We start from the raw sequence: 14,699 nt of genomic DNA, 5'->3' as shown, positions 1-14,699 counted from the left end.
CGCAAATTTGAGCCTCTAACATCATTAATTTCAAATAGGACATTTAAATTTAGAAAAATAATTTAGCACTAAATAGTATTAGTAAAATCTGGGAACGAACGAGATTTTTAGCCAAATCTTACAGATGTTTAGAAAATGAGACTTGGACATCAGTAAATTGTGATCAATCACAGCTATATATTTTAATTTGTTAATTATTTTTAATTATGTGTTAAATAGTGGTAACAATTTACTGGTGTAAAATAATTTTAACAAACAAATTATTTATTTGAAGGTTCAATGTAAAGACTTAACCTTGAGATATTTGTTGAAATGAAGCTGAAGATGCTCGATATAACAAGCGAAACATGTCCCTGTTAGTGTTGTATTATAATAAAATGTCCTTCTAGAGACAATAAGCATTTTTATGAATTGAATTAGGTGGAAAATAAACAAGAATTGTAACAATTACATACCACTTAGTCGAGCAGCTCGTCTCCTTTCTCCCAAGTTTTTCCAGCCCGAACTTCGCAACATTTTCATAACGCTACTATTTTGCTGAAAATCACACAGAACAAATAGAGCTGCTTTTCTTTGGATTTTTCTAGTTCTTCAATTGATGCTCCCATACACTCGAACCATATTCTACTTGGGCTCTTACCAGAGTCTTGTATGCCCTCTCCTTTACATCCTTACTACAACCCTAAATACCCTTTACACGCTGCACACTCCTCAAACGTATTTTCCTTTCGTGGCATTTTTCAGTCCCCTGGCACATGTTGAAAATCTGATCCTGACAGCACCTCTGTGGTCTGAAAGCACAATGATTTCCATCAAACTTACGGTACTCTCAACCACAGATAGCACCCTCCCTTCTAAAATAAAACTGGACACTTTGACTGGTATACCGATCAATGAAACACCTTGATGGTTGTTGCAATCCTTCCTGTTCCCTTCCTTATACAAAGGTGCAATTACTGCTTTTACCCAATCAGAGGTTAGAAAATAATATCCCATGCCAATCTCATTACTCTGTGAAGCCATTTCATTCCTGCCTTTTCACTATATCTCACCATTTCAGGTCTAATTTCATCTATTCCTGCTTTATGACAATGGAGTTTATTTACTATCCACTTTCTCAAGCATAATTTCATGATCATTGTCCTTTTCCCCATGAGCTTTGTTCTTCCCATGATCTCTTCTGGGATTCAACAACTATTTGTTTCGCTCTGTTTCTTTCATCTAAGTACAATTCCCTGTCTGCATCAGTCCTTGTTTGGAGCCATTTCTGATATGCCTTTGTTTCAAGTTTACAAGCTGCTCTCACTTCATCATTCCACCAAGATGTTTTCTTTTCTCCATATTTACACACAGATGTTCCTGGGTATTTTCTTGCTGTTGTTTCTACTATAGCCTCCCTGCATGTTCTCTTTCTATATCCTGAACCTGCTCATTGTCTATTGTTTGGAAGGTTTCACTAATCATATCCAGATACTTATTCCTATCCTCATCCAGGAGATTCTCTACCCTTATTTGTCTGCAGACAGATTTCACTTTCTCTATCCTAGGCCTAGAGTTACTTAGTTCATTAGTAAGACTTATTGAACCTTACAGGCCTTCGCCCAATACAGTGTTCAAATCCATAATAGCCTAAGCAAATACAGAATGTGTAAACTCCCCTGCTTAAGAATAGTGGGAAAATAATCATTCCATTAAACAAGACAATATAGTGTTTGGAAACAAATGGCCCATGGTCAACTCACTTCCGGAGAGCCGTTAGCCCTGGGAATAAATCTATTCTACAGTTATAAGTAATGAAGAAGCTATGATAGGTATGGTGGGCCCTCCATGCAGTGATCACTGCCCGGGGGAGCCTGTTGTATTCGGCGACTGCCATAGAATCGCGAGGCTACTCACGACAATAAGAATTTGCAATAATAAAGATAATAGCTCCCTCCTGTAGTGAAAACTGCTGGAAGGAGCCTGACGATTGATAAAAGAATCACCGCGCGTAGGAATCTGATGATTACCAGATGTTCGGCGATTGCCAGGAATTGCGAGGCTACTCACGATATTATAAGGATTTTGAACTAATAAGAAGAATAATAGCTCCTACCAGTAGTGATAACTGCTGGGTGGAACCTGACGCTAACCAGAAGACTAAGAAATGTTACGCATCCTGCTTAGGTTACATAGCATGAAGAGGTAAAGATAAACTAAGGCGAACGGCTACTGCAAGCAACACCTGGCATTGACCCACATCTTCCTTGCCTGAGTTGGCTAGTCTGGTATTACGATACCACTCCTAGCAAACTCTGACAACATCACACTTTCCTCTGAGTGCACTGACTTTTTCTGCTGTCTCAGGACTGTCCTCATTACCACTTGAATTCCTTTCCACTTGTGTGTTTACATACTCATTTCTTACCTCACCACCACATGCTGATCTCACTTTTCTTTCAAATAGTTTCTTCACGACACTTAGGAATAAAGTCAGATTACCCTTGATGTTCCATTCTTTGAAGATCCATGCAATAACTTTTAGTTTATCACCAATTCTACACATGTCTTGTTGTTTATCACTTAAGAACTTTTTCCTTAGCTTCCCTCTTTCTACACACACTCCTACTAAGTGCAAGTCATCCGACCTGTTCACGCATAGAATGCATAGTGTATTTTCCTTTCTCCTGGTCCAACCCTTATTCTTGTGTAACCCCAAGAGCCACCAAGTTAAACCCTTTTTCTCTACCTCATATCTCCATGTCTTTTGCTAATATTTGATACCTGGACTACCTCATAAAATAAACTCAGAGAAGCTCTTTGTCTACATTCCTCCAACCATCCTTGCATTTGGATATCCTTTATTCTAGCTATCAGCGCTCTGACTGCTGCTTCCTTTCCCCTTCCATGTCTCAAACCAGATATAACCCATTCCTACATTTTCAAGATAGTTTTTGATTGTTGCCAGCCAACTCTCTATATACATATATTTTTCTTGCTGTTTATATGCCTCCTGTACCACTCTGCCACCTTCCCCCCGTTTCAGTCTCATCCAGTAGTTCAACGCTCTTCTGATGCACTCTACTTCCATGTATTCTCCGCATAATAGCAACGCCCCCATATTCGCTGTACACTGAGGTAGACCCATAAAAACCTTGCTAAATTTATAAATAATTTGGTTTAATGTATCCTTTTTTCCGATCAAGTCCCCATAATTCTGCCCCATATAATGCTCTGCTTAACACTAGTCTTTAATACTTATCTCAGAATCTTATAATCTATCCCCAGGAATTTTGCCACTAATATTTTAACCGTAGATAGGGCTGCGACACCTCTCCGTTTTGCCCTCTTAACACATTGCGGACCGGGTGCTCGTCACACTGTTCAACCCCTGCGCCCGGCCATTTTCAGTGTAACTTACTGCTACAGCGCATGCACATAAACAAATTAGTCTAACTTAACTAACCTTCTACTGATTATGGTGAAATTTACGGAAGACCTTTGGTAAGAGTCTTAATAATATTTTCTGGTGTGGAAGGATGACCTCCGTGAAGGGGGACACAGCAAATTTTGAGGGGATTAGTTGACCAGTAGTCTTTTGAACATGGTATTTTTACCTGTCCGGTCAATATAAACAAAGCAAACAATTTTCGCCATACACAACTAGTTACATAAGGCCACTTCAAGCCCTTAGGGGATATTTTGTGTAATGAAGTAGTTCTGGATACAAGTCCGTCTGCTCGGCAAAAATTTCAAAGAAATCATCACAAAAAATAAGCCCTACTACTTCGTCAATGTTTTCATGCTCATCAAGTCTTACCGTTATGCCAGGAACTCCTGGGAAATCCTTTAAAGTCGGCAAACTATTATTTTCTACCCATTAATCAGAAGAAATAGACATATCACTTCCATTTGCACTCACAACATTACTTTCAGCCTCGTTCTCGACCACCACTACTTCACATTGTTTTGGAGGGCGCACATCATTATTATCAACCGAGACACTTTTGTCAGAATAGCTATCCACATTGAACTCGCGATCGTCAACATCACTGGGGCAATCTGAATACTTGTCCGCATATCATTCATTAAAAATCTCGTCTGCATCTACGCTCATGTTCAGTCTGGGAAGCGTCATCTTACCCACCACATGGCTCCTTGAACGATGTAAATACGAGGTCAGAAATCTTAGCAAATGAATCATAAAACAGAAGAAGAACGTAAAGCAAAGCTAGCATGGAATAAACAAAAGCTTCAACGCCGAGATTCTAGTAACCTTGACAGCCAGATAGTTTCAAAGGTTTCAACAAATGTCGCCGAACGTTCAAGTCTCGTAAAGACGAGTTAACTCGTCTCCCGTCCGCAATGTGTTAATATGGTCTTCCCACCCTCCTCTTCTATTTAACAGCACTCCTAAGTACTCTTATTTTATCTACTTCTTCTATTCTTTCACCCTGTAGTATCCAATTCCTCTCCTTATTTCTCCTCCTCTTTTTTTAATAGTTATCACCTTCGAATTATTACTGTTAATTTTTCAAGCCCACTTCCCCGTGAACCCCGACAATATCATTCCTGGGATCTCTATCTTTTGTACTACCGGTTCTGTCCATTTTGTCCCCCCCCATACCCTCCCAAGATATCTTTTATGAATAACAAAAATAACAGCGGCGAAAGTTTACATCCTCGTTTCAACCCAATCTTACACTCTATAGGCTCACTGATTACATTTTTTTCTACCTTTATACATCAATATACCTTTTGGAATATCACCTTAATCACCCATATCATCTTCCTAGAGACTCCCAACCTGCCTAATTTCTCAAACTGTGCCTCCCTACTGACCGTATCAAATGCTTTTTCGAAATCTATGGCCGCCAAGTACACACAGCCTTTTTCCCAACTTAAGTATTTGTCTATTATCATCTTCACCGTCATGATGTTATCTGTAGTCCTCCTTCCTTTTCGAAAACCTCCCTGTAGCATTGATATTATTGAATGTTCTTCTGTCCAGGTTGTTAACCTATCTGCCAAAACCCCTCAATAAATCTTACTCATTGAGTCAAGTAGCGTTATCCCTCGGTAGTTGCCCGCAAAGTTTTTGTTCCTTTCTTTTTGTATATTGGGTAAATGATCCCGCCTTCCCACTCTTTGGGTATTTTACCACTACATTAATTGATTAATATCCTGTTAAAGAAATTTGTTATTCCCTCCCTCATCTGTCTGTATTTACCAATTTCTTTCCATACCAAGTTATTTATGCCATTCATTCCTCCCGCCGATTTATTCTTTAGTTTGTCTAACACATCCTGGACTTCCTCTATAGCAATATCTTTGTCAAGTTCATATATACTAATCTCTGGGTTTTTCCCTGCACTCCTTGTCCTCTCTCCCAACTTCCAACAGTCCCTTCCCCCTAATAAACCACTGAAGTATATCACCCACTGGTCATACTCAATACTAGCTTGGACCACCCTATTCCCTCCTTTATTAATTTTATTTATTCTTTCCCATACTCTCTCCCCCTGATTTAACCTGCAGTTTTTATTCACTAACTCCACTTGTTCCATTGACCATGCCTTTTTCCTCCCAGCGATTTTCCTTTCATACTCCTTTCTTACCCTACAGAAAGTTACTCTTTCATCCTTACCTTCACTTAATGTATATTTTTTCAAGGCCTTCATTACTCCGCACCTCAACACCTCTCATTCCTTATTTTACCATCCACTCCCTCTACAGTTACTTCTTGTTTGTCCTTGCTCTAGCCTTGCCACCCTCCTTATAGGGTGTTCAATTAGGTCCAAGGCTCTGTTAATATTATTTTCCTTCAGGGCTACTTCCCATCCGCATCTGATTAATTCTATCTCATTCTTCATAAGGCCCTCAAATTCTCTTTGTGAATTCTCCACCCATCTATATTGTATCTCTTATCCCACTCTACTGCCCTCATTTTGACTCCCTCCCTTTCTTTCTCTCCACTTCTTTCAAGCCACACCCCTACCGGCAAGAAGTGTAATTCGATCCAATCTTTGATCTCCATCCTTACGATTTTTTCTAGCATATCTTCACTACACATCACTAAGTCAATCACACTTCCCCCTTGTGCTGTAATGTATGTCAATTTACCTTCTCGGTCCACCTCCCAAAAACTATTAGGAATATAGAATTTTCCTGCCCCACAAAATTTCAGGAGCCTTCCTCCATAGCTATTTAATTCCTTATCCTTACTTTTGCTATCTACCCTTTTGACTGTCTCATCATCTTTGCTAAGCATTGGGCTTTGTTCCCCAATTCTAGCATTTCAGTCACCAAGTAATATCACTCCGTCCTCTTCATACTGTACCATTCTGTTCATTCATTAGTAAGCGATATTTAACGCAGAAGTAATATCGCGCAACATGACGCTAACTGTAAGGGCGTGATGCCATATAGACCGCGGGAACTCAGGAGGCGATTTCCTAGGCAGGGTGTGGTTATGCACAAGAGAAACAGAAGATATGTGGGAGAAGGAAAGAAAAAGAATAATTTTGTTTTGGAAAGTACCATACCACTCTAATAATATTTTAAACGGGAATAGTCAAGTTCACCACATCACGGGAATCGAGTGATATCTCCTCTATCTGAAGGCTTTCCAGAATGATAAAAAGATGAAAATCATCTCCAGAATTTTATGAAGCCAATGATACGTTTAATACTCTTAACAAGTAATGAGATTAATAACTATGTAATAATCTGACCACCGTGGGAAACTGTTTAGTGGCTGCATACGAAACTCAAAAGAGTGTTTCGAGGGACTTTCCATCGCGTCACTTCGCTTTTTGTCCCCTATAAGAGATGAGAGATGTGGAGGGAGGTTGTTCATTCGATGGTGAGATTGCTGCTAGTGCATGTCGCGTGTCTGTCTGTATTTGCGCCAGAAACCTTTGTTTAGCACAAAGACTGTTTTAGTGCAGTTGTGCCGATCGGTGAGCCATAAACTTTCTAGTAATTATTCAATAGTATGATGGTATTTAGATGCTGTACAGTGAGGTCGCAAGTGCCTAATTAACCGACTGTAGACGAGGCTGTACATATAGACTTCATCAGGAAGCGGTACGGGTAACCCCGCAAATATACTGCGAAGTACGGAGGAAGTGCAAGTACAAACTAAGGCTACTTGTGTTATTCCGCGAGACTTATGAGTCTGAATTAGTCGAGCATGAGATAATGACAATTTGTTCGAACGATTAAGTTACTGATAGTAGATATATTGCCTACATACGTTTGTGCGCGGTTAAGCAGCTAAAGGGGAACAATGACTTTTAGCGTCGCAGATCGCCAGTATTGATTTCTGTCTCAAAAATTAAATAAAAGTACCGGGAGTGATGTGCTGTTAATAAATTAGGCATTTCATTCTAGTGAAGACCTGTGCCGTGTTTCGAGAGACGTGTGATACGAGACCTTCCGACCACAACCGCAAGAAGACGACCTCATGAACGAGCCATCCTTCAAGAAGACGGCCTCATGAACGAGTTACCCATGGAGACTGGATCCAGAGGATCGACCCAGGACCACATTCCTACCATGATGGGCTGAGCAGGCACAGCCTAACCCTGACAGAGGAATAACGAGGTCACCAAATGCCAGATAAGTGAACCGTATTTGTAGGCATGTGTTGGAATTGGGGGTTCGTTACGCAGAAATGTAGTAGTTAAATTTGTAAATATTAGTATATGACTTGATTATAGCCTATCAGGATATTTATTAAGATGGTTTTAAAAGTACTAAAATTGTAAAGTATAAATAATTTATGTAGCAGATAGCGACGTGAGTATATTACGTGGTGGGAAGAAGAGTGTCTAAGGTTCTTAAGGTTGTTTAGTGGATATTAGATCAGTATATTCTTTAATGTCTATCGTCAGATAAAATTTTCTTGTAAGGATTACTTGGAGTAGTTTATCATTCTCTCTATTTGGAAGGGTAGATAGATCTGCGTAACTTAGTGTTTGCATGCTGCCTGAATATTATTTATATGCATGTATTTATTTGATCGACTCCGGGTGATATTAAACCACATCGTAGACTGTGTCATTAAAATCTTTGACTCCGTTTTACTCTGCCAAACATGGATTTGAACCTTGGACCTAGAGGCTACCAAGAGCACGTCATAAGTATAGACGATGGTAATTGTATGCGAAGTAGCACGGTATAGTACTTATGAGATAAATTAGGCCCATGGTGGTTAATTATTATAGCCTGATTTGTTCTATGGCGTATTGTTTTGTCAAGAGAAGACGTGATTAAAGCCCTTTTGTGAAGTTAGTCCAGAAAGCAGAGAAACCAGGCTACTGTCACCCTCATTTATGATTTTTTGTGGGATGGGGGAGGCTTTACTGGCGAGACGAACAGGTCAATGTCCAACCCTGCACTCCGGGGAGCCGCAGCCATTTTTAAAAGCCAAGTGTGGTAAGATAATTATTCTTCAGGCAGAGAATTATTTGTGACAGCGATTCTTTCTTTTTTGTTTTCCCCTTTTATTTTCCACTTGCGTGTCAATATTGATGGATATTTGTATATATGATGTCTTGGTACTAAAGGAATTAGTATTGTTAGTCTATCTAGGATGTACAGAGATTGCTTAGAGGATGTGTGTTCACATCCCTATGAATTTTTATAGGCAGTCGGGTCGCATATTAGTTTCAGTGTTTGATTTACCTTAGTAGTCACTTGTAACATACTGAGTGGCTGTTTACATGTATATATTTCCCCAAAATGTGAGGGAGCCTTTAGTAATAGCGTTGTTTCTGTGAAACGTTCTTAATCCTAGCATCATGTTTTTATTTTATTTTATTTTATAGGTCTATGGGTGCTGTTCCATATAAAGGACCTATTTTTGGTTCACTTATCTACTCCTACGCACGACATCATCACGAAATTTCATTTTGTAACGTCATTCATTCTATTTTGTGAAAATGATAGATGTAAACCTTCATGGCAGTTATCTTTGCACTACGAGTGCGATCTATTGTAAAAATGGTATTGTGATAACTAAAATGTTTCTTCTTTTTTTAATCGAATATGCTTTGTCTAGTAAAGAGTCAAATAATAATGAAGTCCCTCATTTCCGTAATTAAAATTTAATAGTATAGTTTCCTTGTCCCATGATACTCTCGTCTCAAGAACCCCAAATCGACCGCCTACCAGCTGCAGCTAGGCTGGTGCAGTTATTTATCGACAGGTAAGCAGGTAAGTTCGATAATCCATTATTGTCTACACCCTGTAGGGTATAGTACCTCCCCATTATAATACTGGTTTCTAAAAGTAGCTCTCAAAGAACTTATCGTTAGCATATGGAGATTGCTTGGGTTGGCAGTACGCATAAGCTACACATACCTTTCTTTCCCTACCCTTTTCCCTCCGTAAGTTCAATCTCAACCAGACAACTTCTTCTACTAGTTCCTAAATCTCTTCTTTGATCAGCACCACTATTCGCCCTAGCGATCGCCCTTTATTACTTTTTTATTGATTTGCATTTGGCAATACACCCACCCCAGGTTATCTCTTTTCCTATTGGTAACCAAGTCTCCAACAGAGCAACGACATCGAAACTTTCAACCACCTTTATCACTTTTACTTTACTGTCTTAGTAAACCTTCAATATTTACAAATCCTACCTTCAAGTCTAGTTATAACTTACCCTCTATACCTTCCCCATTACCTTCTTTATTTTTACTCCTTGTCACCATCGCCCTCTACTCTTGACAATTTCTGGCGATCTTTCCTTTTTCCTCTGTACCTTTGTTTTTCTTCCCCCACAAATCTCTTCAGCTTCTACTTCTCCCCTTCATCAAATTGCCTTTCCCCTCCCTGTCATCCCTTGATCCACTTCCTTGATTATTATACCCATCTCTCCAGGGCCCTGCATTGGGCTTTTCTTGGGCATCACTCACCACCACCACCACCTCCACCTCCTGATCCCTTTGGCTTAGCCCCATACTACCTCTTGCACTTGCCTCTGCATTAGTTTCTGTTCTTACCTCTATCCTTTGCTCCTCTTGAACATCAGCCTGCCTTCCATCTTCCTTTGAACCCAGGTCCTCTTCATTCTTGAGCTCTTCTTCCATTGCTTTCATATCTGCTATGGTCCAAAATTTCTTCCATTTTCCGTTGGAAACAACCAGCTGCTGCTCACTAAGATGCGTCTTCAGCCCCTGCAATCTTGCTCTCGCCTGATGTTTCCTCAGTATCCTCAGATTCTCGCTACCTTCTCTTCCCAAGTTTAGAAAAGGAGGTGGTCGGGTTGAAGAGAGAGACTGTACCCTATGGCGAGGAGAAAATGAAGAAATGTTTATTCTTATATGGGGTGCAGGAAGAAGGGGTAGAAACGAAGATAGAGACTATATTTAAAGTTGTGGAAGTCATACAAAATAAGATGAAGATTAATTTTAGTGAGGCGGACATTGACATGAAAACAGCAGGTAGAGTGAAGGGTAACAGACCAATAAAACTTCTCTCGTAGAACTGCACTTTCTTTCTCGTTATTTCTCACCTTTGCTGTTGTATCGTCTGCTTTTTCCTGTAGCCATTTCTTCATATCCTCACGCTCCTTCAATTGCTCCTGCATCATTTTTTTAATTTGCTCAACCTGGCCAACTTCTTCTACCACCTTCCTAATTACTTCCACTTCTTCCCAGCCCATGCTTCCACTGGAAATCGGTGTGGGGTTCAATTCCACACCCCCAATACATAGCAATACTAAAAATCACTGCTGCTGTCAGCATCATCTCCACCGTCATTCCCATTTCCATCATGTTTCCTCCACTTTTCACTTCTTTCCTCTTTCTCCCCTGCCATTTTCCTATAACTGGGCTGTATGGTTCAACACCAATCATCTTCCCAACACACTTCACTCCTCTCTTGCACTCCCCTCCAGCACTTCTTTCTCGCACTACCAGCACGTCTGCACTTGTCGCTTGCTCAGGCTAGACCAGGGCCTGTCAGGGTGCATGTGCCTATGCACTGCATGGCGTAAGGTGCAGGAGATGACTTCACTAGGTTGACCAGAGTACAAACCCCCACTCCACTTCCCCTACACCTGTTTCAGCCGTTTGGCCTGTCTTTGCCTTCTCTACCTTCCCCGCTGATTCTCCCCTCACCACAAAGTGTTTATGTGCGGTGACACTGTTGCATGGGACAATGTTACCGGTGTTAAAGCGCTCTTCTTTCAATTTGGTTTGAGCAGACAATTTATCTTCTCTAGCTCTTCTTTTCCTTTATCTTTGCAATGATACCAGTTATGCCTGGAACAAGGGAGCAGCTGACAGCAGTTCTGAGAGCCTTCTTTAAATTACAATCAGAAATAGGCCTACTCGCACGCAATCTAGTTTTCATACAAGTCAAAACAGGAAAAAATACCTTTCACATATGCATGTGGAACCAAACATAGAAATAATCTTAGTTGCTTCTCGATGCAGCTTAAGAAAATCTTCCTTCGATAAAATCTCGTAGAATTTGAGCAAAGCTTTTGTATTGGAAAATAGATCTTTTTGATTAATTTATCACATAATTATTGTCCCACAGATTAAGCATTTGGCTTTATCGTCATGACTCCCAGTTCGATTGAAATGGACTTTCGTAAGTCTTTGCTTCCTTCGAAACAGGTTGCTCCATTATTATGTTGTCTTGCGCTCAAACCCAGAACACATGGGTTGTGGGTGTAGTAGCAAGTTCATTGTGCAAGCATGTTCTCCCAGAAGTACACACACTGTTTTGTGTTTATTAAATTACTTATTACATCTACCAAAGAGGCATATTTTCAAATATTTGTCTTTGTCTTTTTTTTTTTTTTTTTTTTTTTTAAGTACCATGAAATCTCTCAACACAGATTTTTCATTTAAGGACCCACAAATACGAATAAACTAGGTACCAGTAAGCTATAATTTTCTCGAAGGAAATATCAAACACAATCCAAATATCACTATTGAGAAAACGAACAAAAACTAGAGAAAACATAATGAAGTTGGTCCAAGAAATGACTTGACACACACAAATATAAAGTATCAATCGAGACAGATTTTTAATGCAGTATTAAAAAGTACACAATTTGAAACATGAACACTTGTGATATGAAAAATTAAACAGGAAGAAAGGGAATGTTGTACCAAGATCATAAGTGATAGCAGAGAATGATATTTGCAAGGCATATGTGAAAATCATATTTATTTTTCGGACATACTGTAGGTACTATGATGGTACAGGCATGATGTAAAACACAATCATTTTTTATGTAAGGTAATACAACAGGTACAAACATGCACAGCAGTACTGTGGTTTGCTTCTGTATGTTATGAGTCACTCCAGTCACAAGGTCAAGCAACCTACTGTGACAAACACAACGCACCTGGACGAAGATCAGAGTAGTTGAGTGAATCACAACACCACACGCTAGTTACTGCTAGACTGATAATGGACATAGTAAAAATGTAAACTGTAAAGAATAAAACTGTAATCCACTCTAGCTGTTCTACAAAACAGTTGGTGGATATGCTCCTTATTTATGGTAACACACATTGTAATTCAGAGACTGCTATCTAATTGTATAGAGAATGATCCCCTGATTGCCACACACCCAATAGGTGAATGTTTGTTGCTGTGTTCCAGTGAGAACACGCTACTGGTAGTGTTTTATTGTCCTTACGAGACTGTGGTTGGTAAACATATTAGCATCAGACAAGTTGGCCGTGTGGCTAGGAGCGTGCAGCTGTGAGCTCGCATCCGGGAGATAGCGGGTTCGAATCCCACTGTCGGCAGCCCTGAAGATGGTTTTCCGTGGTTTCCCATTTTCACACCAGGCAAATGATGGGGCTGTACCTTAAGGCCACGGCTGCTTCCTTCCCATTCCTAGGCCTTTCCTGTCCCATCGTTGCCATAAGACTTATCTGTGTGTCAGTGCGACGTAAAGCAAATAGCAAAAATAAAAAAAATATAAAATAATACATATTAGCAGCAGAATCCAACATTCTGGACATAATTGAACAGCATCTGGAGAGAAGCATGTGAAGTGTTGTGCACAATGTTGGTGTGTCCCAATGGACTGTGCATCAGGTTCTACATGAAGAGTACTTGCGACTATATTGTACGTTGCCTGCAAGGAGACTATTTTTCACAAAGGTAGAAATTCTGTACATGGTTTTTAAACAAAACAGCACAACAGTCACTGCTCTCCTTCCAAGTGCTAGCCACAGGCAAAGCCTGCTTCGTGAGGAAAGAGGTGTTGATAGTACCATAATACACATACATGGACTGTCCTCCATATACAATTTGACAGAGATAATTTTGGATGTGACTTACAGTGAATGTGTGGGCCAGTATCATTGGTAATTGCCTAATTGGAGCCCAAGTATATTTACCCATGTCCCTGACAGGAGCAAATTACCAAATGTTCCTCAGAGATGAACGACCAGGATATCTTGAGAATATACCACTGCGCATGGACATGTATGATTGAGCACCACCTTATGTGAATGCAGTGCAAGTGAATACTGCGACCATATAATTCCACACCACTGGAGGGGATGCAATGGACCAATCAGGTTGCCATCTCAGTCTCCTGATTTAAATTCCCTGGGATTTTTACCTATGGAGCCATATCAAGAGTCTGGTGTATGCAAGTAAAATCAACACTACAGATGTGCACCATCAACGTATTTTTCCTGCAGTGGAATCTATACGGCAGGACCCACAAGTGTTTGCACGTGTTTGAGCATCATGGATTAGTTGCTGCGAATCATATCTGCAAACAAATGGTGAACATATAGAACGCTTACTCTAGTAGCTTGGGTGTCCTTGGTGTCTATTCAGAAGTGTCATTTCGTCTGTGCTAAGGTCAACATCCACAGTATGTAACTTGATGTTTACAAACACTCATAGCATGTCATAGACATAGATTATCATGGTTGTTTGATGGTCACCTGTGTACAGTGAGTACAAATGTGTTAACAAACACTTGCCACACGTGCGACGTAAAGCAAAATGAAAAATGGTGACTTCTGTCCTGGACAATAAGAGGGCACTGACAGCTGTACCATATTGTAGAAAATTCACTTCCCATATATCCCTCATGCTTTTGGTATAACTTTCCCTTACACCCTGTATACACACAATCTCCTACACAATCTATAAAAGATTAAATATAAATTAGACAGAAACAAAGAGATACATAGGTACTAAAAAGAGTTTCAACAACATAAATGCATACAATAAAATTCACAATAAAATATATAAGTGACAGTAACAGTCCACAGAACATCATGAATAGAAGTTCTTGGAAATATTAAAAAAATCTGCTAATAGATATACTGTATAGTAAAAAGTTGAAAAAGTAAAAAAGGATGTAAAAATTTATAAACACAATAGTCTTTCCCAAAACTAAGGAAAAACAGGTCACTATCAAATACTTTCATATATAATGCATTCGTTATCGGCCCTGGCTGGACGATCGCATGCAAGCATTCTGAGCAGGAAAAAACAGGTGTTACCCTACATGATGATTGTAGTGGGGCAAGGAACAGGTTCCAAGCCAGCCCTAGCCTAGCAATTTCCATGTGCAGAGAGAGAGTGTCCGCTTGTCTGTGCTGCGTGCAGTGCAGTTAAGTGAAGTACGTTACATTTGTAAAACGTAAGAGTAATAAGCTTATTTAGAAAGCTGCATTTGCATTATGTACATTAGTTTATTAGACCACAGA

At 39.8% G+C, this 14,699-nt stretch overlaps 1 long non-coding RNA gene across 1 annotated transcript in view; it reads left to right on the top strand.

The window, feature by feature from the left end:
* Positions 1 to 9,111, top strand: part of LOC137496988 (uncharacterized) — a 44,169-nt gene extending 35,058 nt beyond the window's left edge. Inside the window, exon 3 of the long non-coding RNA XR_011017569.1 lies at positions 7,375 to 9,111. This is a non-coding gene — a long non-coding RNA (uncharacterized lncRNA). The remainder of the gene's footprint in view (positions 1 to 7,374) is intronic.
* The last annotated feature ends 5,588 nt before the right edge of the window (positions 9,112 to 14,699 follow it).

The sequence above is a fragment of the Anabrus simplex genome, chromosome 1, assembly GCF_040414725.1.
Source record: "Anabrus simplex isolate iqAnaSimp1 chromosome 1, ASM4041472v1, whole genome shotgun sequence".
Lineage (NCBI taxonomy): Eukaryota > Metazoa > Arthropoda > Insecta > Orthoptera > Tettigoniidae > Anabrus > Anabrus simplex.
This window is presented reverse-complemented; position numbering and strand designations above follow the sequence as displayed.